Genomic DNA, 26858 nt, shown 5'->3' with positions numbered 1-26858 from the left:
GTGTTCACACGAAGTAAATTAAACAGCTTGACAATGCATTTTTTTTCTCTCCCCTAAAAAAACACGCACGTTGTTGTTATTCCAATCTGCAATAGGAATGGTCAAATACACTGTTATTGTGTGCATCGGAATCCGAACGTCAATTCGGGTTTTTGGAGGCGATTCAATCAGAATGCACGGTAAATCGTCGCATTATGACCAGATCAAATCGCTTTTTGCGTAACATTCACTGTTAAGGATCCAACTGCCTTTATTAAAATGAACACCACGGGTTGTCAATGTACAACAGTATAGTGCGTACGATTTTAACGTGGCTGAGCCACAGCATAAGGGCAGCAATGCTCCTTTCGAACCACTCTGATAATTACACACCGATAACAGCTTTTTTGTTGTTGTTGTCATTAGCGAAGTGAAATCCTGTCCCTTCAGAAGCCACATTAAGCACCACACAAGCGCACGAGACAACGCAAGCTTCCAGGCGGTCATTATTTTATTATTACAAATAATGACGGATGATGCATCCTTGTCAATACAATTTGCACCACAGCTGCAAACTCCAACATGTACCCTTTGGTTTTTCGGGCAAGTAAACATTTTTTTTCCGTTGTCATTTTTGCACCAAAGGAAACCCATACTCTTCATTATCATCACAAATGCGGTCCAATGGCTTTCAAAATGTCATACAAAAGGACAGACCTGATAAGGTCACAACAGATTTATAAAGACATTACTGTACACGTAATTCGTAAACTCCGTGAGCAGACTCCACCACCAGTCCACTTATGCACCAATGAAATAAATTCACGTGCGGTATGTGCACGCTTGGAATGACCAAAAAGGTCAAAGCAAGAATGTTGACGAGACCCAATGATTAGTTTGATAACCACAAGCAGCGAGAGCTCAAGCATGTTCTATTGCAGCGCAACTGTCAATGACCCTGTTTCTGTGCGCATCGACTTGCCAATATGCACTTCGCACACTCCGCGAAGTCTCACTCACACCAACTGCCACCGCAATATGGTCAAGACATCAGTGTCATCTGTTCCACGGTTTTACCCGCTAAAATTCTTTTTTTTACACCGCGCAAGAGATTTATTTGTGTACGGGGGGGTTGCACGTTTCGGCATCGTCCAATTTGATTTTATTATCGCATCACAATTAGCATAACAATTTCACTTCCCTTCTGTGACGGTAGATGTGCGCATATGGATTTTTCCGCAGAGCACAGCTGGCAACGCATGCGTCAATGCGCTCGCTGCAGAGCAAGCACATTGCTGTTTATTCTCACGCGCGCGCAAACACACACGCACGCGCGCGCGCACACACACACAAGCGCGCTTGTGCATCACAACACGAGCCAATACCCAGGCACCGCGTGTACACGAACAGGTTTTCAAGTTTTGCTTCTTGCAAATTATACTTATGCAAGGGAACCAGGTAAGGCAGGCAAAGATTAAGCTTCGCTAAGTGCCATGTTCAGAGCCAAGCCGGTCTTACAAACTAAAGCGCCGTACCAAATGTCCCAAAATTAAGAAACATTTGGAAAATAATCCAGTGTTATGGAAAACAACGACTGATAAAAAAAAATATCGCGTGACATATGCTACCTCAGTGCAATATTGTAGCATCGCGTTTAATTTTACAAAATCTAATCCAGAGCTAGCAACAATTGGTAAAGTTTCCATTGATTCAAAGTCAAAGTGATTTCACGAGCACTGCGCAGCATGAGCCAGTGGTGGAACTTAGGTTCCTAAGGTTAAGCCCAATCTCTTTACAAACCACCGAGGTGACGAGTTTAATCCGACGATAACATTTTAGGCGACTAGAATTTCCGTACAAAAGAACGCAGTTGGCAGTAAAGATACCGTTAGAGCTATCAGCAGAAGCCATGTAGCCCGCAGAAAGCCAACCTTTTTTCACGAATAAACATGTGTATGATCAGTAACCAAAATAAAGTAGAATGTATTTTCATGATCAACGTGTTTTCTGGAATAACATATCGCAAGAACACAATTTTAAGGGCAAATTAGATCTGTTTTAACTTCAGTTAGTCATTACCCGATAAGTAATTGCCACTGGGTTATGCTGCACCATGCAGGTCTATGGGTTAGTAAACATGTCTCCCTAGTCACACGAGGGCGGGACAATGCTCATCTCCACTGCAGCACGGAGCCAATGGTGGAATTTCTGGAATCTAACGGTAGGTGACAAAAACAGTTATTTTCCGTCAGCATTTAAACCAGCTAATGTGCTTCAGTATATTTTGTTTAACCTTTTAAGCTTATTTCACTGTGGTGGTATAGTTTGGCTCAGCGTTGGCAAAATTCTGCTCTTTCATAAGCTCAAAAAATACTGCATCCTTAAAGTATGCGTACGAAACTTATTCATTCACCATAAGACTCCGAGCTCGAGGTGGCTATAATAATAATTAGCCACGAGTTGCAACAGCCCATGTAACTCTCTCCAATTCATGCCAGGGTTGAACCTGAAGGCGCAGTGCCTCCTATGGGGTATTCCTCCTGTCTTGCAGTCTTCATCGGTATCACTTAAGCCTTGTCCGACAGCATGGAACCCAAGCTGCAATAGACATCACAACAAAGAGGCATTCCCAGTTACAGGTAGCAGCGCCATATCAACATAAAACCATTGTAAACCATTGCAGCTGGTCGTTGTAACGCACGCCTATAGAGCCCAGCCCTCTTGCAGGCAGGGTAGGTGAACCGTGCGGACTGAAATCCCGTGCTCTGAGAATTCCAAACCCGCTGGGAATGACAGCTGAGCAGGAGGTAGCAGTAGAGCAAGTGGGTTGCTGACCTGCCTTAATGGACCTGTCTGCATACATTTTGTTCCAGGGTGCTCTGGATTCCTCACGCATGCAAAGCAACGATCGAAACGAAAAGGAACAAAACACTCCGACACAGGGGTACGCGCCAGATGAGAAGTGCCGAGACTCATTAAGGCTTTTCTGAATAAATTAATGACATTTACTCAACGTTAACAGCTCGGCATGCCATTATAGCACTCTAGTGATGTCACTCTCATGCATTTTTCCAACAATGCGGTACCATAGTACACGCCAGCGATGTCGGCACACTAAACTGCAACTTTAAAAGTATTTTTCCTCGACAAAGAAGCACAGGCTTGTGTCAGAGTCCAGGGCACGCTGCTCAGGTAACGCTTCCACAATGGCTTCTTGATGTTAAGCTTGCATGACTGCAGGAATTACTCTTTGGTTTTTTCGGTAAAATCAGGTAGAAAAAAAAGAAAATAAATAAGAGAATACGCCGTTTCGATTGCAACACAAGCAGGTGTGAATGCAAGCTCGGAGAGAAGACACATATACAGAGAGACAAACACAGGCACGGAGACACATACACAGAGACCCACAGAGAGACAAACACAACTGATGACGACTGCTTGTGTTGCAATCGAAACGTCGCATTCTATTATTTTTTATTTTCTTTCTACGTGACTTACCGAAAGAACCAAAGAGTAATGGCTGCTTGTTTTTGGATTGCGTCTCCGCTTAGGAATGCACAGGTAAATCGGATTTCACGCAGTCACATTTAATAAATAAAATAATTCTACAGCTCCATCCATCTACTGCTCGATGAAGCCCCCCCGCCCATGTCGTGTTGGTCTCAGGGGGTTGTTTGACCATACGCTGGTCAGTGTCAGTTGGTGAAGAGGGAGGCTCGGACCGGTACAAATGTCACTCGATGGTAGCCATGGCTGGCAATCAAGCTCGGGTCGCTGGGTTAAATATTGCAGTGTGCTAACCATTGTGCCACCATTCCCCCACTTAAGAGATACTTTTGCTGACATAACCCTGTCGTGCTACATACACCTACACTACGTCCTGCACTGTTCCATGAAAGTTCACACAATATGAGGAAGGCTATTGGTATCCGCTTGACGTCGCACCTCTCCACGATAGCCTGCAGTCCTATCGCACGTTCATGTTTCATTCCTCTAATGCGACCAGTGCTCAGGGCCCGGTTATGCAAACACGCGTTTACTATGCAGCATAGTATATCGATGCGCACTGCATTCCTCGGCACTTAAGGATGGCAACGCACTTAGCCCTATTTATAATGTTGAAAACCAAATGGCTAGGATTTGCTGTGCAGCTACGCAATTTAGGCACAACAATGAAATGCATTTAACAGCATTAAGTAGTGGTAGAAAAACAGCATGAACACAACAATATTGACACAAGATGACTCTAAAGTTACGTGGAATATGCAATTATTATTTGACTAAGTTAGCTGCCTAAGCTTTATTCATATATTTCATACAAGACAGATTTGACATTGTACGGCCTCACCCTGCATCTCTCAGAAATACAAACGTGTTAAAGCCATGTGTTCAGATGAGAAAGGAGAAGTACACTGAGAAAGCGGTGACGTGTCTGCCCGTAATTCCCGCACACGACATGCACCGTCGCAACGCGCAACACACAACGCACGCAGCGGTGGTAGCAGCCACATTCTTCGCGGACGTGACCCAAAAAACCCGCTCCAAGTTTATGTTGATGAAAGCCTCTCTTCTTGCTCAGGAAGAGTGAAAGAGCTCCTCCTCCCACATGATGGGATAAGGGCCAACGAGATGGAACCTTAAAAATGTCGAGTGGTATTTAGACGCTTTTCCATCCACCTCTGAGGGTTGCAACAAGCCCCTGAATGCTCCTCGCCACTCATGGCCGCTCCTGGGTTTGTTGTTGTTGTTGTGTTGTTGCTGCTGTAACCAGGTTTATATATGGTGGAACAGAGTCCACGTTGAACATAAGCGTTTATTGCCCAATAGGTTTTACCTGTGACAATTTAAACCTATACTTTCCTCATGCAATCCATTCCAAAACAAGTACTGTACACGGCACTTATTCTGTAGACATGTACCTAAGCTGACCATCCTGGGATTGTCCAACAAAAGTTTTAAGCTTCATTGAGACAAAATTTGTTTTTACATTACTTTTAAGTGTGCCATGACAGAGCAATGTCACTGCTGTACCCTTTAATGTCATTATCTCAGCAACGTTAAGTGCTGTGGTAGGGTGCCTGGCAGTGACTTTAGATTAATTACTCTCACTAATAAAGCTGCACAGACGAGGTAAATGCCGACAACAAAAAAATAGACCATTAGGTAAATGCCGACAATAAAAAATAGATCATTAGATTTTTTTGGGCTGCAGCTTCCATGAATCTGAAAACATCGAGTTAAGTTATCATCGCAACCAATGCTGCCGTTGACACAGCTCACCATTGCTTTCTTCGACTCGACCCCTCAGTCGTTAGACAGCTGACAACCGCCACATACAGGGCACTCTTCTTGCACTGGCTTCATCGTAAACATGCTTCATCAGCACCATCTGGCACGAGCTCTTCCCCTCAGTCACCAATCCTCTGGGTGCCACTCCATGCCTTCTCCTTGTCGCTATTGTTTTGCTACTCGCATAGTTACTGATTCCTCCAGGACTGACTGTTTTGTCTCCTCCATACTGCGTTCAACTATCCTGCAAATCAAAACACTTCTTCTGCTTCTTTCATCGCACTGCTTGAATTGGGATTTCCCTCCCATATTCTCTTTTCCTTGCTAAATAAAAAAAACGCTTTAATCCTTATCTATTACAAGCGTCATTTGTTGCTGGCTGCTTGACATTTTGGGCCGGTGCTCGGCAACTTTGTTAAAATAAAAAAAGCCAGCCCTCCTCCATCCTGTACGTGTCCCACCCATGGCAACCTCATCCTCCCGATAAAGCGTCCATTTTTTGACATTCTATTCCAAACGTACAAGTCACTTACCCTCTCCTGCCGTGTGACATTCATTAGCATCTCCCACATTCACCTGAATTCAAAGGCCAGAAAGTTTCTAAGAGCTAGAGACAGAGACAAGCTTTTTTGTGGCTTCATAACTGCCGACATGTAATGCAGAAAAAGCGGGCCAAGTAATGCCTGGTATTAAAAAAAATGTTTGTTTAAAGTGCGATATTGGAATTTCACAGGGTCGAAGTGTTGCAGGGAAAGTGGCATGTGTGGAATGGCTAAACGCATCAACAGAGAAGGGGTTGCGTTTCGTGATGCATCAACTCCACCACTCAAACTTATAGTGTTGCCATGCGGGACAGTGTGCTGATAACACGTGTTGTTGCTGTGCAGCACAGCTCAGTAACGTTACACAGAGGAGGGTGCTGCTTCCACGGATGTCTTTCAGCCGCGGGCGTGGCCAAGCCTCTTCAATCATCGCCTGAAGAAGAATTCCCCAGCACAGAAGCATGCCTCAAATGCCCAAACAAAAGAACTGATAGAGGGACAGACGGCATTCCGAACCAAAGTGGAAAGCTATCTCCAATACAAAGATGTCCCATTTTAGCCTCGATGACTATCGGAGGAAGGGCTCTTAGCGAGCAGCATCTATTGAGGCCAGCATGGCACACAGTGAGAAGGAGGTTAAGGCCTATGGATTTGGAGACAAAGAGGGAAGAAAAAGACGTTGCTTCTCTCAACTTTAACTCCTTTAAAGACGGGGGGGGGGGGGACGACCAAACCCACATGTTGAGCCCCCCTCAATAGCCTTTACAACTGCCTCGGCTACTCGACATGGCCCCCATGGCTACGTGCAACCCCAACTTCAAGAGTTTATACACGCCTCGCGTGACCGACGTCGCCAATTCCCAGTTGCCTTTGTCTCATTGCTGATATTAGCACATTTCTGAAACAGGTCATAATAATTTTAGGTTCAGTCAACGGGTCGGGTTCACATTCCAATTTGCACTGGTTAAGTGAACCGTTGCCAATATATTGAACCCAGGTTGCAGGAATAAAAGTCCGGTACAATCGTAGTAGCTACAATAATCAGGAAAATCGTAATGAGCGAACATGCACACACACGTGTAGACATGTATACACAAAAGACCCTGTTACATTGTTGAATACCACAAAAGGGAAAAAAGTCCATGCCAAAGTTTGCTCTGTTCCTCTGCACATTGTTAGCCTGTCCACAGAGATTAATTTGCCAGCCTAATAATTCACCCTTACTCCCAGTCCAACAGTTAACGTCGACACAAATTATTCTTCCATACAACAGCTTCAGCCCGACAGCAGAAAGCGATTACAGGGATTTATAAGGCTAAACGTAAACATTAAAGCTTAAAACTTGGAAACAAGCTCGGTTACAGTTTTCCCACTTTTAAATATTGGAAGCCCAAAAGTAAATGCCCAGTTGTTAAAGATTTCTAATTTACTACACTCCGCATTTAACTTAACGGCCGTTAAAAGCAAAACTTTATTTCTACGCAATTAATAATTCTAAGATAAGTTCAAACGCACTGTAAAAATGTGACAAGTTCCAGATGCCAAGCGCTACAGGGTACACATTGCACTTTTGTGAAGACATAGGACAATGCATTGCAAATTACTTTGCATTGGCATTGCCTTTGGAAAAGGACGTAGAAAATAAATGTCAGTAGATTTGTGCTCAAATAGATGCGGCAGTACTCATTCAATGCTCATAGTTCTGCACCGTTGATGGAAATTCCACATTCACATGACAGAGAAAAGTTATTCCACAGGAGCGGGCGACCTCTGTTGAATTCCTAGAAAGTGGTACTCATTTTATGTACATTTAGGTCAACCCCCTTCATGGGATTTCAACACAAAACCTTCCTGATTGCGGGCCATACGCTGTGCTGACCACACCATCCGGCAAGTAACACTAACAAGTTTGTGCAGGTCCACATACTCAGTGCGAGGTTCACATTGCCGTGCTCCAAGTGACAGTCTCAAAACTTAACACTGCAACTACAGGGGTGTTTATTACAGAATAATTTAACAATCTCCATACTTATTTGTAATTTTTCAAGGCAAAGTTGCAGCCCTGAAATTGCTTGCTCACTGAAGTGCCTCCCCACTCGAGGCAGCTCTGGAGAGTCCCTGAATTTGGTCTACTCTTCCACGCTGGCCAAACGTCTTGGATGAGATGGGGAGTTCCTCATACTTTACCCCACCACGACGTGACCTGCCAGTGGTCGACTAATGGCGGTGCATCTATCTCTACCACTCGATGGGCGGATAGAGCATTTGGAAACTTGCATCGTTGTTTTGACTGCAGCGCCAGATGGATCAAACCGGCGACGTCTGAATTGCAAGCCGAGTGTACTGACCGTTACACACCATCGTGGCAGTATTTGTTGTTTTTGTGGATGGCTTTCAACAATTTTGATTTCCGTCTCATGGGAAATTAAAATGTCAATTGTGCAAAATTTTGTTAATTTTAAACACGTGCAATGGAGCCTGATTTTTAAGTAAAGCCTAGTAAGACGGCGTATTGAAGCTGCTAATTAAACACTTACTGTGAACGTGTGCCGCTATTATTGAACCTCAAGACAATTTTCACATGAAACATGACCATTAATAGAATTACCAGACTAAATTTTCTACTTGTTAGAATAATTTTAGTAACAATGGATTATATGGTTTAATGTTGGTGGTGTACATTTTAAAAATAAAAATAAATGTTGTGTCATTTTCCGCATTTTGTACCAGTTTTAAAATTTCGACAATAATAAATCCTAGAAATTTCACCACAATCGTTATTTTACATCAACCTGCGACCCCCTTATTCCTGTATAATCTTACAAACTGTTGGGAACAGTGGTTTTGTGGTTGCCTGTTAAAAGACACCAAAGCAAACGATGTTCACAAACTGCTAGAGGTCCACCCAAACTTCGCAAGATCTCATTGAGGATGTGACGATTCATCTAAAATGTATTGAGGTACAGTTAGCTGATCGCACCCCCTTGTGCCTTGACCATCCGCGGCTGACCGCAAAAGTTCTGTATGCGTCAGGTCACGGACACGACATGCATTGTGTGAAATGCATTGTTCTGCAAGCAATAAAACAAAAAAAATGTAAGTCAAAATGAGCCCATGGCCAAGCACCGGGTGTGGGGGTAGAACAAATGTTAGGTGGGTCCCATGTCCGATTGACAAGTTGGTGAGGGTTGAGGCATGGCAAGAACTTTGTTGGCCAGTGCGTCCCACGCACATATTGAAAGCCTTATCAGCTTTTGGCCAGCTTTTTGTTGAAACATTCACACAAACACCTCACACACCACACACACACATACGTACCTTGTGTTTTTCAGCCCTGCTGTATTTCAATGCTTTAGAGACTCCGTGATGGAAGACTACTAAAAAAAAACATGCAAAGGTAAGAATGTGATTGAATCATTACAAAATACTCTCAAGATACACGCTGCATTGTCATCTGCTGAGTCCACACATGTAGCATCAACAAGGACTGGTTTGTTATCCTAATATGGTATACATGTCCATTTTGGCTGTTTAAAGGTCTGTTTCCTACACAATATCTGGTAATGAAAAACTACTGTTTATTTTAACCTGTTTATATCTGTCAACATTTTAAACCCGTCAACTTTATTCACATTTTCCAGTATTTAAAGTGTGATCTCAAATCACTGTACAAGCCAGCCAGACTTTTTTGTGGTATTCTTTTTAAAAATATGCGTATTTATAAACTGTTTTGAGGATCAACACAATTTCAGTGATGAACACTGTTAAAAAAGCATAGCATATCCAGACACTGAGCAGGTTATGTATTTATACACAAAATCTTGGAATACACAGAAAAATGTACAAAGACAACCAAAAACAAACAGCTCCTGCCTTGTAGTTACACCCCTAGGCTGCGGCTAAGGCTGTGAAACACAAGTTTTGAAGCTTTCTTCCTGAGATAAGAGGCATTTAAGGTTACCCACGAGTGCTCTGGTAACATCAGTGCTGTGCCACTATGTAAAATCAAATACAACACTGCAACGACATCACTACATCTCTGCTGACCGTGACTTTAAATGCTTTTTTTTCCCATACGTGATGCTTCAAACTTTGTCCCGGGCAGCCCTTAACACAAGGCCTACGTATTAATTTTCAACGCAGAAAATATAAGAGCTATCGAAATTAAGCAACTTCTTCTCTGACCACCAATCAACCTACAAGTAAACAAGCAACTTACCGAATAAACCAGCATAAACAATGGGCATCAGTAGGTTCGGATTAAACAGGTCCCGTACCTCACCACTGTGAGCGACTGTGTGGGCTGAATGGAAGCCTGCTTGCCCATCCCTCGCCAGGAGCATTGCAGTTTGTGCAGCTTGTTTAAGGCAGTCAACATAAACACCCCACTCCCAGCTAACCAATGGCGCACAGCTGAGAGTGTAGGGTGTTTACATTGACTGAGCCTCACAGTCAAAAAGGGCACTGCACTCCAGCCACTTTGCCCATCATTCGGTCCATCAGTTAAACAAAGGCTTTTTGTGAAAACCAGGTGTGAGAGCCCATTGAGACGGCACATCTCAATCTAGAAAGACGTGGGTGTAACACAATACAGGTGAGCTTAAAGAAACAATAAGATTTGTCAGTGGAACAAATGTGTAAATCAAAATCAGTATTAAAAAGAACCCCAAGGGAAATAAGTATGCAGATTTGTAAGAGGTCAATAGTAGTCACCCAAAGGTCAGAAGACGACCAGAGACATTACCGCTGTTTCCACCACACATCGCCATCTCTTCCTCCCTGCTGCTAGATTCCGGAAACTGTTGCGCAGCGCACAGCTGATCTTTAGTATCGTGGCTCTAGGCCTTCCATCGGTCGCCAAGCCTCTGGAGCTTATCTTGGTGACTTCTACAAGAGACTTGTACCTGCCATAGTAATGTGGAATTTCCACCACTGGATCAAGGCCACCTCCCCCAAGGCTTGTTTGAACACAAACGGACAAAGATTTGACTTATTTTTAACCTAAATGCACTATGAATAAATGTCAAGAAGTAAAGCAATGTAAAATATAACGCTCCAAAAGAAATCCACAATAAACACGACACTACTGATCTAATTATTGTAGGAATCAATATAAAAATGTAAAAAAAATTACTTCTGCAATCGTTGCAGTCCGTTTTAATGAGCCACAGAAAATTACAGACGCTTACTTCCACACTTTCCAACTGAGCGTAATATTTCGTGTTTGCTCGAAACAAGACCAAAACTTAATCGAAGATCCCCCTCACCGCTCGCACGCGCATGAAAAATGTATCAACTCAGCTCCCTGCTTCAGTGAGACATGTTAACAGCTGACAGCGGCCGCACAACGGGCTGCAGTTTTAATGCAGCCGCGCGGGGGGATGAACGAGTAACAGAATTAAAGGTTGGGAACACTGCACTGTATGGCGAGGATGGATCAGCCGATGCGTTAATACGATCAATGATTGCATTGCGAACAAAGACTAAACAAAATGGGAGAGCCAAGTCGAGAGGCCGCACAAACCTAGCGTAGATTATTGGTTCGCACTTCCTAGCACCAGGGCCACGTCTGGGTGTGGTAAACCCCCGTCTTCAGGGAGCATTCATGTTATTCACACATTCAAAAAAACATCCCGCGCAGATAATAACGTCGGCTAATAAGCGTCGACAATAGGAGAGTAGACAGGTGAAATTTCAATGTCTTTATGGTTGATGCAAAATTTATACAAATTATATACAAATGTTACTTTCGGGCGAATGGAGTGAGCAAGAATATAAAATAAAATGGAAAAAAATAAGGTCACTAGTTAACCAGTGTTTTTACTTTGTTGCGAGCGAGGTAGGTGAGCGAATGTCAAACTGTAATTGTTAACATTTAATGCCCGTTCATTGCATTATAAGAAGTAAAGAAACCACATACACATTCAGCACTCTGTGGCTCACTCAGTAACCGAGCCCAAGGATTGATAGCAAATCGAACGACAGGCATGCTCAGCAAGACAGGAATAGAGGCACATTGACCGCACACAGCAAGAAAACACACGCACGCACACATCACAGTGCGTCCTATCAAGGATTCGACTCTCAACATGGGCTTTCCAGAGGGCACAGTTAAGTGCAGCCACACTTGCACAGAGAGAGTAGAACGCCATCAATAGTCCAAGGAAGTGAAAGGGTCACACACGTGCTGAGTACGGGCTGCATGGAAGTCCCATCGCAATGCCGGGGACTAATTTAGCAGTGTCATTCATCATCTGTTTCAGTTGAGCGCGACACTTTATATGTCTTTGTATGGCAGTGATTGAGAGTGGGTGAAAACACTGTGTATGGATATTGGTCTTACAGTGGCAGTAATGACAGATGTTCAAACTTTATATATTATATTGGACGATTGAGACTATGAAGAAGGGTGTGATGATGGTGGTGGTGGTGGTACACGTCTGTGATCCAGTGCTTTGAATATTGAGTTGGTGTATTAAGCAGATCTTTGTGCACAGACATCCCCCAAAATCACCGAAGTGCACAGCATTTTGTAAAATAGATTTTAAGCATGCTGTAGATAAATTCACAAGAGCAGGTAACTATCTCAATGCCTTAGGGAGTGGCTTCAACATAAGGTTGTCATGAACCTAGACCTCACCACTAACCCACAGCTCCCCACGAATACACACGACTTGTCACAAAATTTAACTTTACCATAAACGCTCGCGCCTTAACCCCCCCCCCCCCACCCCTTAAACACGAATAAGCCATCGAGAGCAATGCTGGGCTCTCTAAAAATAAGTCTTGAGACTCGGCGACACTTTCTAGATAAATTATATTTTTATTGTTATCATGCAGGCGAATCCTCTTTTGAAATATCTGCAACTATTTTTGGGGTATTTTAAATAAATGACATGTCCATGCGTATCTGGTTTTCCAGGTTTTTCTCGCAAAGGGTTACACAATAAAGTTGTTATTGCCGGTAGAGCGGTCAATCTCGAAAAAGCAACAAAGCACTGTCAATACACATGCATGAGCAGATCTTTTAAATACTGTATTTAATCCAAATTTCAGTGAGGCCAGCAAGTGCACTGCAAGTCAAGTCCATTGCTTTAGAATCTGTCCCTGCAGATTTCCACTTCCTTTTGAGTTTCAGGTTCAAAAGAACCAATAGCAGTCACAAGACAGTTATGGTGGCAGTCCGTATAATGGTCAAGGTACAGCGAGTACAGCAGCAGTTTCAGCAACAGCTAGCCACTTGCAAATGAGTTCTAGTCGGTGTCTCCCCGCTCAAACGCACATCGGATAATGCTCATCTCCACTGACAACAACGGACCAGTGGTGAAATTTCTTCATTCCCATCGTTGGGGGGACAATCTCCCTGTAAGATGGCTTGGAATTCCTACAACGCGGTTGTCAATATATTTTTAACGTAGAGGAACGACGGAAGGGCTGAGTTAATATTTGAGTGGGATTTGAACTCTGCCAGCGAGCCCAGCACCACGAGGCCACATAACACGTGCCTAAATGGAACACAATTACCAATACAGTCGTCCCTCAGTTAACAGTGACATTGGTTAATGGTTTTCGGTAAACGCTTCGCCTCCCATAGGACCCCATAGTTTCAACTCACATTAAAATTTAGATTACCGGTATGTTTACGTTATCCAATCAGCGATGCCCATTTCTGAGCGTTTAGACCTCGACTGGCTTTGTTGTTAATGCTTTTAACATGCAATTCCTATATTCGAATAAGTTATTTCGGTTACTGGTAGTTTTCGTGGAACGGATTAAAAACCTTAACCGAGGGACTACTGTACAGGTATTTACTTTGCAGCCTTCATCTTCGCATTTGTAAATATAAACAGATTTTTGCAGCAGGCAGTGCATTAGTTCATAAGCGCGATGAGAATTACTGATGACGTCAGTGAATTAGCTCAAGCAAAGTGGCTACAGTACAATTATTCCCCTTGCTGCCTAAGGACCAAGCGGACCCCGTTCAAGAACCGTGAAAAACCAGCCCAATAGATTAATCACTTCAAATATTCCATGGTGAAAATGGGGAACTTTTAATTATTTTTTCCCAAAATTATATTTCACTTTTCATATTGGAGCAATGTTTTGAGCTAAATGCATTTAAACGGGGACATCTGAAAATTGGGCAGTGCACCATCTTGTCCATAATACAAGTTTTTTTGTGTTAGAACGCATAAATATAAATGTCGTTAAACCCACCATCACCCAACACAGCCAATTAGTAAGGTTTGTCACGAACAAAAAATGCCAATTCGTTACTAGTTCAGCACACCCGTGTGTTGGAAAGTAAAACCAACAACATTTACAATTTTGAGTACGACGTTTCGCAGGCAAATACAACTAGCATCATCAGGCAGACAGCCAGAGTTGTGGAAAAATCCTCCTGCTTCGGTCCTAAATAGAGGGATGAATGTGGTGTCCTCACTTGTGAGCCAATCATGTCGAAGGCCAGGGGGGAGGGGGGAGAATGACCCCCAGAAGATGGCATCACAAAACTTACTAATGAAATCACTTCGAGATGCTTCTTTATACACACTCAGGACACACCTTTAATAGTCCTGACAGTGTTTTTTCTTATGGTTAGCTGACATGTTTAATCCTCAAGATGCCAGAGTCATTGGTGACAGACTGAGAACATCATGCATAATCAAGAACGACTGAATCCCAAATGCAAACCCCCGAATCTCAATGCTGCCAGGTCAGCACCGCTCTGACACAACATTAGCCCCCAGAACCACACGGCCATCTCCAAAAGGGTCTGCAGCAAACATGAAAAGAACCTTGAGCATTCACAGCTTCAATTACAGATGGGGAGACGAGGCGAGTTCTTCCCCGCCCAGCCCAACCGGCTTAATGACTGCATGGATTATTGCACCTCGGGCTATAAATACACTCCACGAATAGACACCACACTGGAAAGCGGGCGGTTAAGTAACGAGATATTATTAACACTACGCTGAATTAACATGGCTCAACAGCAGCTTCCATTTCGGCCCCAAGGCCTAGAAGGGAGAGGAAATTTAGGCCGTGGCATCTGGCCAGAATTTACACCTGCAGCGACCAATACAGCCGGCCACACTGCAGCGTTCACGTCGCTCTCACTTGGGCTAAGTGAAGAGGCACAGGTGCGATCAAGATGTGTGCATACTGGAGGTGGCTGGACCGCTCAGGATGGGGGTCTAATATACTGTGTTCAAGCACTGAGCATGCACCGCTGAGATTCCAGGGTTTGAGTCAAAAGTTTCACCAACCCGTGATGAAGACGGGTTCTCAAGTGTAGCAGAGTCCATGTTCTCAGCCTGGTCACCAATGACTACACAATAATTTTTAATTTGGTTGTCACTAAATTTAGCATATTCTAGCTCTGACAATGAAAAATGTATGGTTTTACTCCCGCCCCCCCCCTCCCCTTTTACCTTTATTTTTTCAGAGCACAATGGTGCAAAACCTTGGATAAGACATCTAAGTGACTTTGACAGTTCCGTGAATTCATCCTGCAGGGTCATTCCCTGATACAAATGCAACAGGCAAATCTCACAACATAATGCCAATAAGCCAACTGAAATATAATTGGTATAAGAAAAAAAGACACAAAAAAGTCCTCCGCACCCTCGGCGTAAACACCACACTCAACGCTATTTAGCAAATCCATAAATTTGCTCGTGATGTTAAAGCATCGTTTTTATGCAGGTTATTCGACGAAATGACCAGTGAAAACTACAATCGAGAGGAATTGTAATTCTGTTTGTTTGCGAATGCTTCAAGTATATTTAAAGCTGTTTCCTTGTGGGACATCCCCAGGCTCATTAAGATAATATAAATTCCCTGGCACGCCCAGATATTCACTTTGATATTTTGCTTGCAAATGGGGCCAGTTGGCCCAGTTGCCCAAACAAGGCAGCACAGGAAATGCCCATTCCAATCTTTTCAAACAAGGAGGCTTTCAATTATGTACTCAGCAGCACAATGTAATTGATGGCAGCTTCTGAGCAGTTCAGAACAACTGTCTTTGTCCAAAAATCTTTAAGCTCATTCCTAGAGGGCCCATAGAACGCTGGTCATACAAGGTTCACCGCTTCGAACCTTCGTACCGGCCCTCAGCAGCAAGTCAAGAGCACGTGCTTCTCAGGAGGCATTCGGCTCGCTCCCTTGTCCAGCTCGAGTGCGGCCCTAACGAGGCCCCACGACACTCTTGAAAAGACCGGACAACGATATGGGTCCGCAAGTGTGCCAATACAGCACGCTTCCCCCATCTCCCCCAAGCGGTCAAATTTTGTAACCAATGTGTTTTCAAAGCAGCCATACAAATATAAACTCTCCACTGCACATTTTAAACGCGATATTAACGTCAACGCTATAGAGCTTTAACGTGGATGCCAAGCTGAGAAACCTCGATGCATTGTTCTTAATGTAACCAAGGCGTGGTGGCACATGCCTGAATTCCAGCACGTTTGAGGCGAGGTTGGCAGTCATTTCATGATACCCACACCTCCAGAGATGTGAGATGGTCTGCGAATGGAAGTACATCGAGTAGATTGTTGACACTTTTCTTTTTGGATGCACGAGTGCACTTAAAAACACCCTTTTTGAGCATAACTGTCCCAAAAAAGCATACACACTCAGTCGAGGTCCTTTATGCTTAAGGGTAAAGAACCAATTATATAAAATATCACAGTAAAGTATGTGAAATGGTCGCCAAAGACCTCGACAATCACAGTTAAGGCGGGAACAGTCTAAATTGTTTATGGTTTAGAGTAGGAAGTGTACGATTTCATTTATCTCATGAAACCACAAGAATGCATTGATTGAAAAAATTAATGCATGGTGAACTTATTTTGCACCGTACGTAGCCTCTTGGGCACGTATGAAACTGTGGCGACCATGGACACAAACTGCCTTAATGCTTCGTGAGCTGACCACTACGTCACCAATTCAATATTCTTTGGTCATCTTAAACAAGTCACACACACGGTGGGGATTGCTATACCCACTCTACTGTAAAAGCTAATGCCACTACTGCATTCAAAGGTCAACTTGTCTCCCTGCACAAGTTATCGAATTTGTGCGCTCATCTCCATCAAGTGGTGGAATTTACAAATTCCCATGATGAGAACCGGTCTCTCCATAGGACAACCACTCCTGACTCCCACACAGTGGTATTCATTTTATCAAATGTTAAGAGAATGGTTCGTTTCAACAACTGCCCGAAAATTGAACTTTTATTTGTAGTCGGAAGTTGGAACCAGAGCCGCCTGGCCAGACGCCGCCGTGTCTCAATTAAATGTAATTTCCTACTTGAGATCACAGGTGTGAAGAATGATCGCAGAACGTCAAAAATCCACTCCTGTGCCAGCATCTCCTTATACACACACCCAGTACACAGCACGTCCAACGTGGGAGCAGGCATGAGCATGTCCGAGGGCCGAATCAATTACCGACTTCCGCAATCTTTCACGGGCAAGTAACATGCTACAATTTGTAAGCAATTAAACTGTGGGCTGGACCCATCATGTTCAAACTAATGTATTGCACACGCAATTCTCACATTGGCAGAGATTTCCAGTAAAAAAAGGTCATACCTTTAGTCGACTAACTTTTGGTAACGCCAATCTGCACCAGCAGTCCATAAGCAATACAATTCTACAATTTTCAGGTGGGGACCAGACTTTCCGAAGGAAAAATCACTTATTTTTATTTTACCAAATGGTGCAGCCTTAACATTTTTACCAAACCCAGGGGAATAATGATGATGAGGTTGATTCAATCCTGACAGCCTTTCTGCTTTGCCAACTGAACGACAGTACTTCCAAGCAATATTTGCATTTTTTTACATATTTGCAGTAAAGACAATAGGAAACCATGGTTAAGTTTATCCAACATTATCTTTGTTGTGCTCGGTGCCAAGCTGGTACTACTTTAGCACGCCAACTTTAGCAGGCTTGCCCACCTTATTAAAATAAAGCCATCTGAGCAGTGTGAATGTTTGGCTTAAATGTATGTTGGAAGGTGGCCCTGAATCTGTAGGAGCTCGAGCTTTGTGTGTTTGGCTGATCTTTGCGTTCCAGTCAAACTCCAACAACAAAATGCTATAACACAAGCACCCTGTAAGCGAGGGGGAAGCAACCTCCATATATATAGTAGCTTACATTTAACTTGTAGAAACTTGATGCACTCTCTAATGTAATCACTGTGATAGCAAAACTGAAATACGCTAACCTAAACTAAAACTTATTTTTCTGAACACACAAGACAAGACACTAACACAAACTTGCACGGTATGGAAGCTGATTGAACATTGAGTGCACGCCTTTCCCACGTAAATTTTAACACTGGAGGTCTGTTTATATAAACTTAGTACTTAGAAATGTAAAATTGTTAACAGAGATGCCAGTCCCTCCCAGCAAGGCCTCAGGAATGTTGTGTTGGCATTGCAAACACAACATAATTAACTGTCATGGCGCTGCTCTTCGACTTACTGGGTAACATCATGTAACATTACTCAACGTTACGCAATGCCTTCATGCCAAAGTTGAACATGTGCTGCTATATGGGTATCCCCAAGGCATTTCATTTCGGTTAGAACACGCAGAGATAGCATGCAAGTGAAAGCTACGCTCCCAGTGAAAGTTACATTTCTTGAAGGGACTAAAATTGCAAATACACCAACATTAAGTGGATAATTTCCAAGGATAACAGATTGTAGGAGTGGTCACTTGCGTTGAATGTTCCAACATACATTCTTAAAAAAAAAAAACACTAAGTAAACATGGAGACGGAAATTAGTTTCTAAACACAACATACACGATAACACAAGTTAGTTTGCCCAGAAAAATGTACCCCCACATCAGTAAGCATACTTTTAAAAAGTACAGGCCACAGAGGACACACTATTCCTCGAGAAAGCGGCAACTGTATACTGAAAGGCCGGAACACAGAGTACACCACAAATAACTCCAGCCAAGCATGGCATGGTGTTGCATTGCAAGCATGCAATCTGAGATGCTTGCTTTAAATCCGTCAGCAGCAGATACCATCAATAGATGGCATCAACAGGAAATGTATGCAATGGACAAGGAGGACAGAGAATGAAAACGGAACATCAGTATATGTTTTCCCCTCTACCAGGAAGCAATGTTTTTCGTTATGACTGTACGTTCGATCATCCCACATCTCGCCATCGGCAGAAGACGAGACAGCAATTAAACGCAGCGCAAGGGTGGTCACCGATGAGACGATTTTTGACACGCGGCAAACGCAAACATCTGACTGAAAGCCCTTTCACAGCAGCGGAGCACAGCTTTCAGTCGAGGATGTTTACAGTTGCTCGCCCCGCCAAGGCAAGCTGGACACCCGCTCTCCACACAGAAGCTCGCACACCATCCCTGCCAGCGGCCTCTCCTCCTCAGACATGAGACACAAACTTTTCAGTGATGCCTCGTGGCCATGGGAACATTGTCTCCTCTCTTCCCATGCCAGCCTAAAATGAGCACTTCATAAATAAACATATAAATAGGAAACAAAATATATGTTCCACGACCAATCTGATTCAACGTCCCAAATTTGGGAGAACTGTATCACGCCACTGAGTTTCATTCTCTTTATCAGGAGACGAGAGTGACCATTACTTGAGGAGAAATTGCAGTTAGTTTGTTTTACAAGAGTTATGTTACATATGAAGAAAATAAGTTTGACTATGATACAGGAAGGAAATTATGATGGAAAATTATTTTTATAACGTCCACAATGCAGCAGAGGACTTAGACAAATCCTGAAAATCAACTTTGTGACAAGAATCAAGCAAATTGACAGTGCTGATACCACTTACCATTAGGTCACCCATCTGCTGTATAACCAACGTTTTTTTAGACATATCAGTTGCCGCAGTTCTGTTTTAACTGCTCTACAACACATGTAACAATAGCAATTCCTTCTCCAATTCACAAAACTAGCTGATGTTGACTTTTTTTCTAAAAAATAAAGTGAGAGCTTTGAAGCACACATGTTGGCACAAAGATTCCCTGATTGTGTCTCCAGCAAAAAAATACCTACTGATTACAGACAGATCTTTAGCCCCAGAGGGCAATCTGTCTCGTGAAGAATTTAAAAAATGCAAAACACAGCTGTTAAGTCACTCCCCCAGGATCTTGCCATCCTGACGCTACATTAAGCACACTTCGCTGCAAGCGAAATTGAACTGCATTGCAACTTTTCATTAACACCAGCCTTCACATTTTCAATGTTTGCCTAACATCCCAAAAAAGAGTCTTCTGAAAGTCTTAAAACACTCAGGTGTAGGTTTTCTGTGTAAATATTTGTTTTAAAGATTTCATTTCTGAGGTTAAAGAGGCAGCCCACAAAACAAATATCGCCTATCTTTTAGCTGCACATCTCGGCTGTAACTGGCTGCCCAACAGGAGTTAATGAGAAAACAGACACAAGTGACTTTCAGAGCACTCTGGAGTATTTAAAATTACAGCAGACATACCGCAGTAACTTCACTAGAGCCCACCTTCTAAATACTTTTAAGCATTTTTCTCATTATCAAAATAGTGCATTCATGTTGGTCCCAACAAGACGCTACAAATACAAGTTTTTTGGGCTAATTAATTATTTCTGTAAGCAGATATTTTTCCGACTAGCTTAATTGCAATCTTTACATGTGGCACAACTCATTCTAAAAACTCAATTTATATAAACTATGTTTCTTCCATGTTTTAGAAGAATTGTACATTTTAAGTGTCTTTTTTATATACCATTAATACACTGAAGTATGGACTAAGATACGCCAAAAGAATCTACCTCAAAACCACTCTTCGAGCTTAAATAAAACAGCTCACTCACACTCGACAAGAAACCTGTGGCCTAATCAAACCAATGAAATAGCAAAGGGCAAGGCAGAATTTTTTTTTAATTACAGAGAACGTATTGAATAACTATACATTGTACAAGACAGTGTTCAATAACTACTGTAACTGTATGAACATTTCAGCAGTACCATTTACGACAGAGAAGTGAAAACTGGTTCGAGATTGTTTAAATGAAGATAACGCCAGAAGATAAAGCCAAAGTTGTTTAAACAAAGATAACATCTTATGAACAGCCGATCTAGGATGTGTACCAGGCTGTTTGACATGAGTTTGACCCTTTGTAGATCAGACAAAAAACATTAAAAAGTATGATCAGGTTCTTCTTCAGTGCTATCGTGTATTTACACCAGAGAATTAACACTTACAATGAATTGGATTAGTCAGTGATGCCAGTTGGGTTTCTTCATTAATCAAATATTTAACTTCTTTTGTTCAACAATGAAAATCAAGTCAATTGGAAAGCTGTCAAAGCACAGCTTAAGTATTATGTTTTTGGGTTTAGTCTTCCTTTAAAACCAACCTAATTTGTTCATAGACCTAAACATTACATTTGGGTGATGAAACATACATATAACGTTTGTATCTTTCTCTACGAGTTGCATATAAACAGACGTTGAATTTGTCAAACACTGTAAAACCCACGTGTCCTCAACAAATTCCAACAACACTGTCGACATTACACGTTTTTAAAGTTGTTGCAAAACACATGGGTCATAAACTGCTATCAAATTGAGGCAGGAGAAATGTTCACTAATATAGGGTGGCCCAAAATTTAGGACACGTCCGGTTATATTTATTTTAGCCAATCACATAAGGTTCTTTCGTTAATTTTAACAAATGTTCAAAACGACATACATTAACGCATGCATTCATTCTTTTTTTAAATTTATGATTTTTTTAAGTTTACAGGTGAAATATTAGAACATTCATCATTATGTTTCGTCTCCATTTATTCAGGGTTCTTGGTAGAATTGTGTCAACAACGGCTTTGAGGTGACCCCCACATGAAGAATAAAAATAGATATTAACAATAACAGATCAAATATTAATTTAAAGAACAAACAATTAAAATGATTTAATGCCAGCGTTAAAATAAATGAAAGAACCCTGTGTGTCCTGACTTTTGCACCACCCTATATAAACACAACTTAATTTCTCATTCTCTACTGCACATGTGCAGCCCTCTATATATCCACTGCTGAATGAGGGCCTCCCCCACCATGCAGGTTATTTGACCGTAGTTAACCAAGCTCGTCTGTGCAGGCCAGTTCACATGGGTAGCATAGATGTGGGAGCATAGGAACACATTGCAACAATGGAATTTGCACCACTGCCCTCTGCTACCAAACATGTAGTCTACTGTACAGTACTGTATTCTAAATGCATTAGGTTTAAAAAAATAAGGTACTGTATACATACTTATCCTGGTATTAAATGGGATATATTCAATGAGGTCAGCTATTACTATAGTAATACATATTTCCAAATATGTTTACCAACACGCAGCACTTATTCAAGCAAAACAAGTTATTTGGAAACCCAGGGACCTAACACACCGACTCAACGTTGTGGCGTTTAATTACTGGAGCACACATTCAATGTCAAAGTTGAACATCCACATCACGCCTAGAGACACACCATCAATGCACGGCTACTTAACGTCACAATTCAGTGAATATTCAAACTTATAATTAGCTGGGATAAGAAACCCAGCACCACTTCTACTTCATACTCACCCACCATCATCACCACCGTTGTGACCCAACTTGTACAGGATGCACCATGCATAACGACAGCGTCTTCTCCTGCACATAAAGACAAAGCCACGGTAGTTGTGGAGCAGTTCCACAATGTTGGACGTACTGTACTAGTCGTGTAGATTTCACACATTTTAAATGTGGATAAACAGAGGTTTGTTTTTATTTGGGTTAGATCGCGTAAACATTGGTATAATAACGAAGTGGCTTTTTACTTGGGCATAGTATTCAACCCATAGGGATGTAGTTAATACATAAATGTTGTGATCGTCTCTCTTAACTCTGGAAAACTGCAAGCCGTTGCTGCAATTATACAATACAGTAAATATCAATAGTACAGTATTGTATATAAGTCCACGCTGGGACGATGGTGCATTAAGTTTGTGGCCGTGTCAACCCATTGACTTATTCCATAAATACGGTTAATATTTTCATTAAACTATGTAAACGTGCCTTTGAAATTGTACACCCTGTAAGTACGGTACAGTAATTGCATTACCGTAAAATTAGGATGATTTTTAAACGTCAACCTGTGATGTTGCCAGACGTGTCCGAGACTGCGCTAGTTATGTGTAACAACAAATACACAAATAGTGGGCGAAACGTGAATGTTCAGAGGCATTTGCGGATTAACAAAAGCGTTAATTACACTCAACGCTTTATGCTGTACTGTATTCTTAGTCATGGGAATTGCCAAAACCCAAGGGCAAGGCAATGTGACAGCTGTTTTAGCCGGCCGTGGGATAATGAACATTGGCAACTATTATAATTATTATAGAGTAGTGTTGTTGCCAGTGGAGTATTTAAATAAAATAAAAAGTTAAAGCGCCAAGGTTAAAACTCAAAAAGTAAAAAAAAATTCTACCTGCAAGCGGACCCAGTGCCGAGGTCATTCAGGCGGCAGCAATTAATACGTTACGAGGTTAAACACAAGAACACATTAACGCTATGCATGCCATTGCGCATTGTTTATCACGGTAGACGATAATAAAAAAACACAATCGAGACAAATGAATTGAAATTGCCCAAGGTTGCGCACAGAGGTCACAAGCCCAGGGCCCCACACAAAGGGCGTCCCCCGTACAAGTTTCCCTCTAGTAAGTGAATTCCCTCATCATTAACCAACTCGGTCATTGACAAACTCGGTCAGTGACTCGGTCACTCTCTCAAGTCACCCGTGAGTCGAGATCGTGCCAAAAGCTCGGCTTCGTGGGCCTCGGTCTCCAGCCTGCACACCGCCCTTGCCTAGACTCCCTACCCAAGGCGTGGCGGATTTCCCCGCAGGGCAGGGAAGGCCGCAAATCAGGGGCGCGGCACGACTCAGAGTTGGCGGGAAAGAGGGGGGTTTGATGACTTACAGGGCTCGGGAAGGGCGTTTATCCGTGCCGAAATTTAATTCATATATATTTTTAAACAGACAATAGAGTACAACACTTACTTTCTTGTAATGTAAGGAATGTGGAATTTTCACCAGTCGATCCGATTAAATGTATTATGAGCACCAACCCCAAGGCTCGTTTTACGGGAAAACTTGTCTTTGCTTTTGGAAGTTATAATACCCTATGTGTAACTGTATATATCGATAACTATTAAGATATTGGCGGAGTAAACTGATGTTTGGTTGTCGTGTTAAGGATAGCCTGGTCCCCGTCATATGAATGTGGAAACACCGAAAAGAGTCAACGTCAAAATAACGTTAACATTACAATACAATATTTAATAAAACTGAGTTACAAGGGCATTGGAGCACTAAACAAGTCACAACACGACATTTAACACTCGACACACACACACAACTCTGGATTCTCTCAACCCGCAGGGCACGAAGCTTTTGCGAAAAGGACGGAGCATGCGGCATGGACACCGTGCAGGCGAACGTCAGCGCCACGTTTCGGCGACTAAAAGTTACGTAAAGAGACGACACAAGTTGACACAACGTACAACAGAAGCCTCGCTAACACCTCGTTGGCCAGAAAGCGTGGATATGGGACATCTCTTACGTGGTTTTAGTAACCCGGAGGTGAAGGGGGGCCCCGGTTCTTAAGTCTTGATTGACAGCATATAACACTCGTTACAATCCTCAATGGGTTACACACTTCTGTGCTCAACGCAATAGCTATCGTCACATCGACACAACGCTTAACACTCGAACAAACACAACAAAGAAGCCAAGACAATCGCCGTCAGAAGTAGAAACAAAACAAGACTCTACACAATCACTAGCACAGAAGCGCACAACCCACTCACCCACCACACGGGTCACCATTAATACCACAACACAAGTCAATACAATAACAAATAACACGATGTGACCACGAAATTTCTGCCATGACATCCGCGGTCCACCTGGACCTAACACACAACGAGGGCACGAAGCTCTCCCAACGCAGCAGTCAAGGTAACGACAGGCATCTTGAACAGGAGAACATTTGACATCATCTCTATCGTACGACTCTCTCTCAACGCAATTCCTGCCATACAGCAGCCACAAAATCACCGGGACTCGATGCAATCGCTGTTCATCAGCAGTCACACAACACAACTTGTGTTGTTCCAGAGTCTTACTTCAATGTGTGATCAATACGCATTTCCTGATGGACTTAACTCACAAGAGTACGCAATAACAAATGCTATGACTTGCTTGCTTGCTTACAAACTATCATAATCACAACAGCAGTCGCAAACAACCCACCACAATACCCATGGCACAACAAATAAACAATTCAGTAAATGCAACAGAACATGGGACACGAAGTAGCAGCAGAAACAACAACATCGGTGACACAAGCCTCGCAAGTCGCAATCCCAAGCACGACGACCAACTTCTCTAAAACACACGAGGAAGAGAGCCTCCGATTAGCACGGGTGGATTACGTACGGCACGAAAGAAGTTCAAGGGTACATGACGACAGAGCAACAAACAACAATAAACAATTCGTCAACTCAACGCAACTCACCACGACGGTCAGAGGGCAGCAACAACCAACACCGCCAACCACAAAGTAGCCCCTCTTCACATTGACAGGATACATCGGCGTGTCCCATCCATGTGGTCGGTGTGTGGCCACCAAGGAGATGATGATGATGGTGGTGGTCGTGGTGGTGGTGAAGGGGAACGTCGAGGATGTCTGGACAGTGGATAATGTTGATGATGAGTGGTTGAGATGAAGGTTATGTGGTGTGGCATGAACGTAGCTTTTGGCTTCGTTGTTTGGGCTGGTTCGTGAGTGTGCTGGGTGAAGGTGGGCGAGTGTTAGCAACGTGGACACACACACACACACGTGTTAATAACGGTGCCGGATTGCGATCGCATCGCAAATAGTGTAGCGAGTGGCAAATCGTGTGGCGGATGGCAATGACGGAACGAGCGGGACGAGCAAAGTGCGTGGGAGGGACACACACGAGAATGTGAAGTCACCGACTGCGGCGGGGACGATGGAGATCGCGAGTGGTCAAAGTGTTGGTGAATGGTGGCGTGGTGGTGCTGGTGGTGGTGTTGGAGTACGTGATGTCGAGATGTCCTTGCTGCTCTCCGTCTCGTCGCCGGCCGGGGTTAGTGGTGGGGTGGTGGTGGTGGTGGCGGCTCAGCTTGCCGGACGCCATTCCTCTTTGTCTTTGCCGTGACCTCTCCTCTCTCAGCGGGCTGCCCAGAGGGGTGTTACCACCCCTACCACCACCCCCCGTCACTACCACCACCCCCTACCACCACCACCACCCCCCTCTCACTTACTTGCCTCTTTAACATGATCACGCTTTGCCCACTTCGCAGACTTGAGTCTCTCCACCAGCAGCAGCAGCAGCGGCGGCGGTGGTGGTAGCGACAGCGAGAGAGAAGAAGAAGCAGCAACAGCAGCCAATAATGTCCTGCGGTGGATTTGTCAGATAAGTGTCGAGCAACTCTTGGGCCATCGTTGAATAAGTACATCGCTTGAAGCATTGATGCAATCATCGGCTGGGGTGGGTGGGGGTGATGACGATACGTGCAGCGAGTAAGCTATCTTTACAGGCTTGCACGTGTGCAAACATCCATGTACCGAGCGAGTACCCAACTTAATCGTCCGGCGAGTGCTGTGGAGTTGACGAGGACACAGCCTGTCCTGAGCAACGCAACGCCGAGAGGCGAACAACCAAAACGAAATGTCCTAACTACGCCTGCCGATATCGTTTCTACGTGCTGCTGCTACTGCTGCTGCAACCACTAGGAAGAACACTGAGAGAGAGATAGACCGGGAGCCCGCGTGATGGGGTGGTGGGGTGGGGGATACGAGGAAGAAGAAGAGCGAAGGAGGAGGGATGAGGAAGGGATGAAGGAGACGCGAAAAAGATGGGCGTGGGGGGTGACTGCTTCTTGCTGGCGCCAACCCCTTTGCATTTCCCAGAGCGCATTGGCAAGCGAGGGGGAGGTG

The 26858-nt window shown here is 43.4% G+C and overlaps 1 long non-coding RNA gene across 4 annotated transcripts; it reads right to left on the bottom strand.

The window, feature by feature from the left end:
* Positions 1-472: 472 nt before the first annotated feature.
* On the bottom strand, positions 473-26160 carry LOC133344290 (uncharacterized). 4 transcript variants are annotated; one of them, XR_009755335.1, is made up of 5 exons: positions 25410-26160; positions 22952-23014; positions 22432-22500; positions 9129-9187; positions 473-2577 (listed from the first exon to the last, which is right to left on the bottom strand). It is a non-coding gene; the product is annotated as an uncharacterized LOC133344290 (long non-coding RNA). The 4 variants fall into 4 exon arrangements; XR_009755336.1 differs by lacking the exon at positions 22952-23014 and having other exon boundaries at positions 25410-25684; positions 25855-26160; XR_009755337.1 differs by lacking the exon at positions 22952-23014 and having other exon boundaries at positions 25410-25684; positions 25958-26160.
* Positions 26161-26858: the final 698 nt, after the last annotated feature.

The sequence above is a fragment of the Lethenteron reissneri genome, chromosome 19 (genome assembly GCF_015708825.2).
Source record: "Lethenteron reissneri isolate LAM-NWPU_2019-01 chromosome 19, ASM1570882v1, whole genome shotgun sequence".
In the NCBI taxonomy this organism is placed as follows: Eukaryota; Metazoa; Chordata; class Hyperoartia; order Petromyzontiformes; family Petromyzontidae; genus Lethenteron; species Lethenteron reissneri.
Note: the sequence above shows the minus strand (reverse complement) of the source record. Positions and strands in the feature narration are given on the sequence as shown.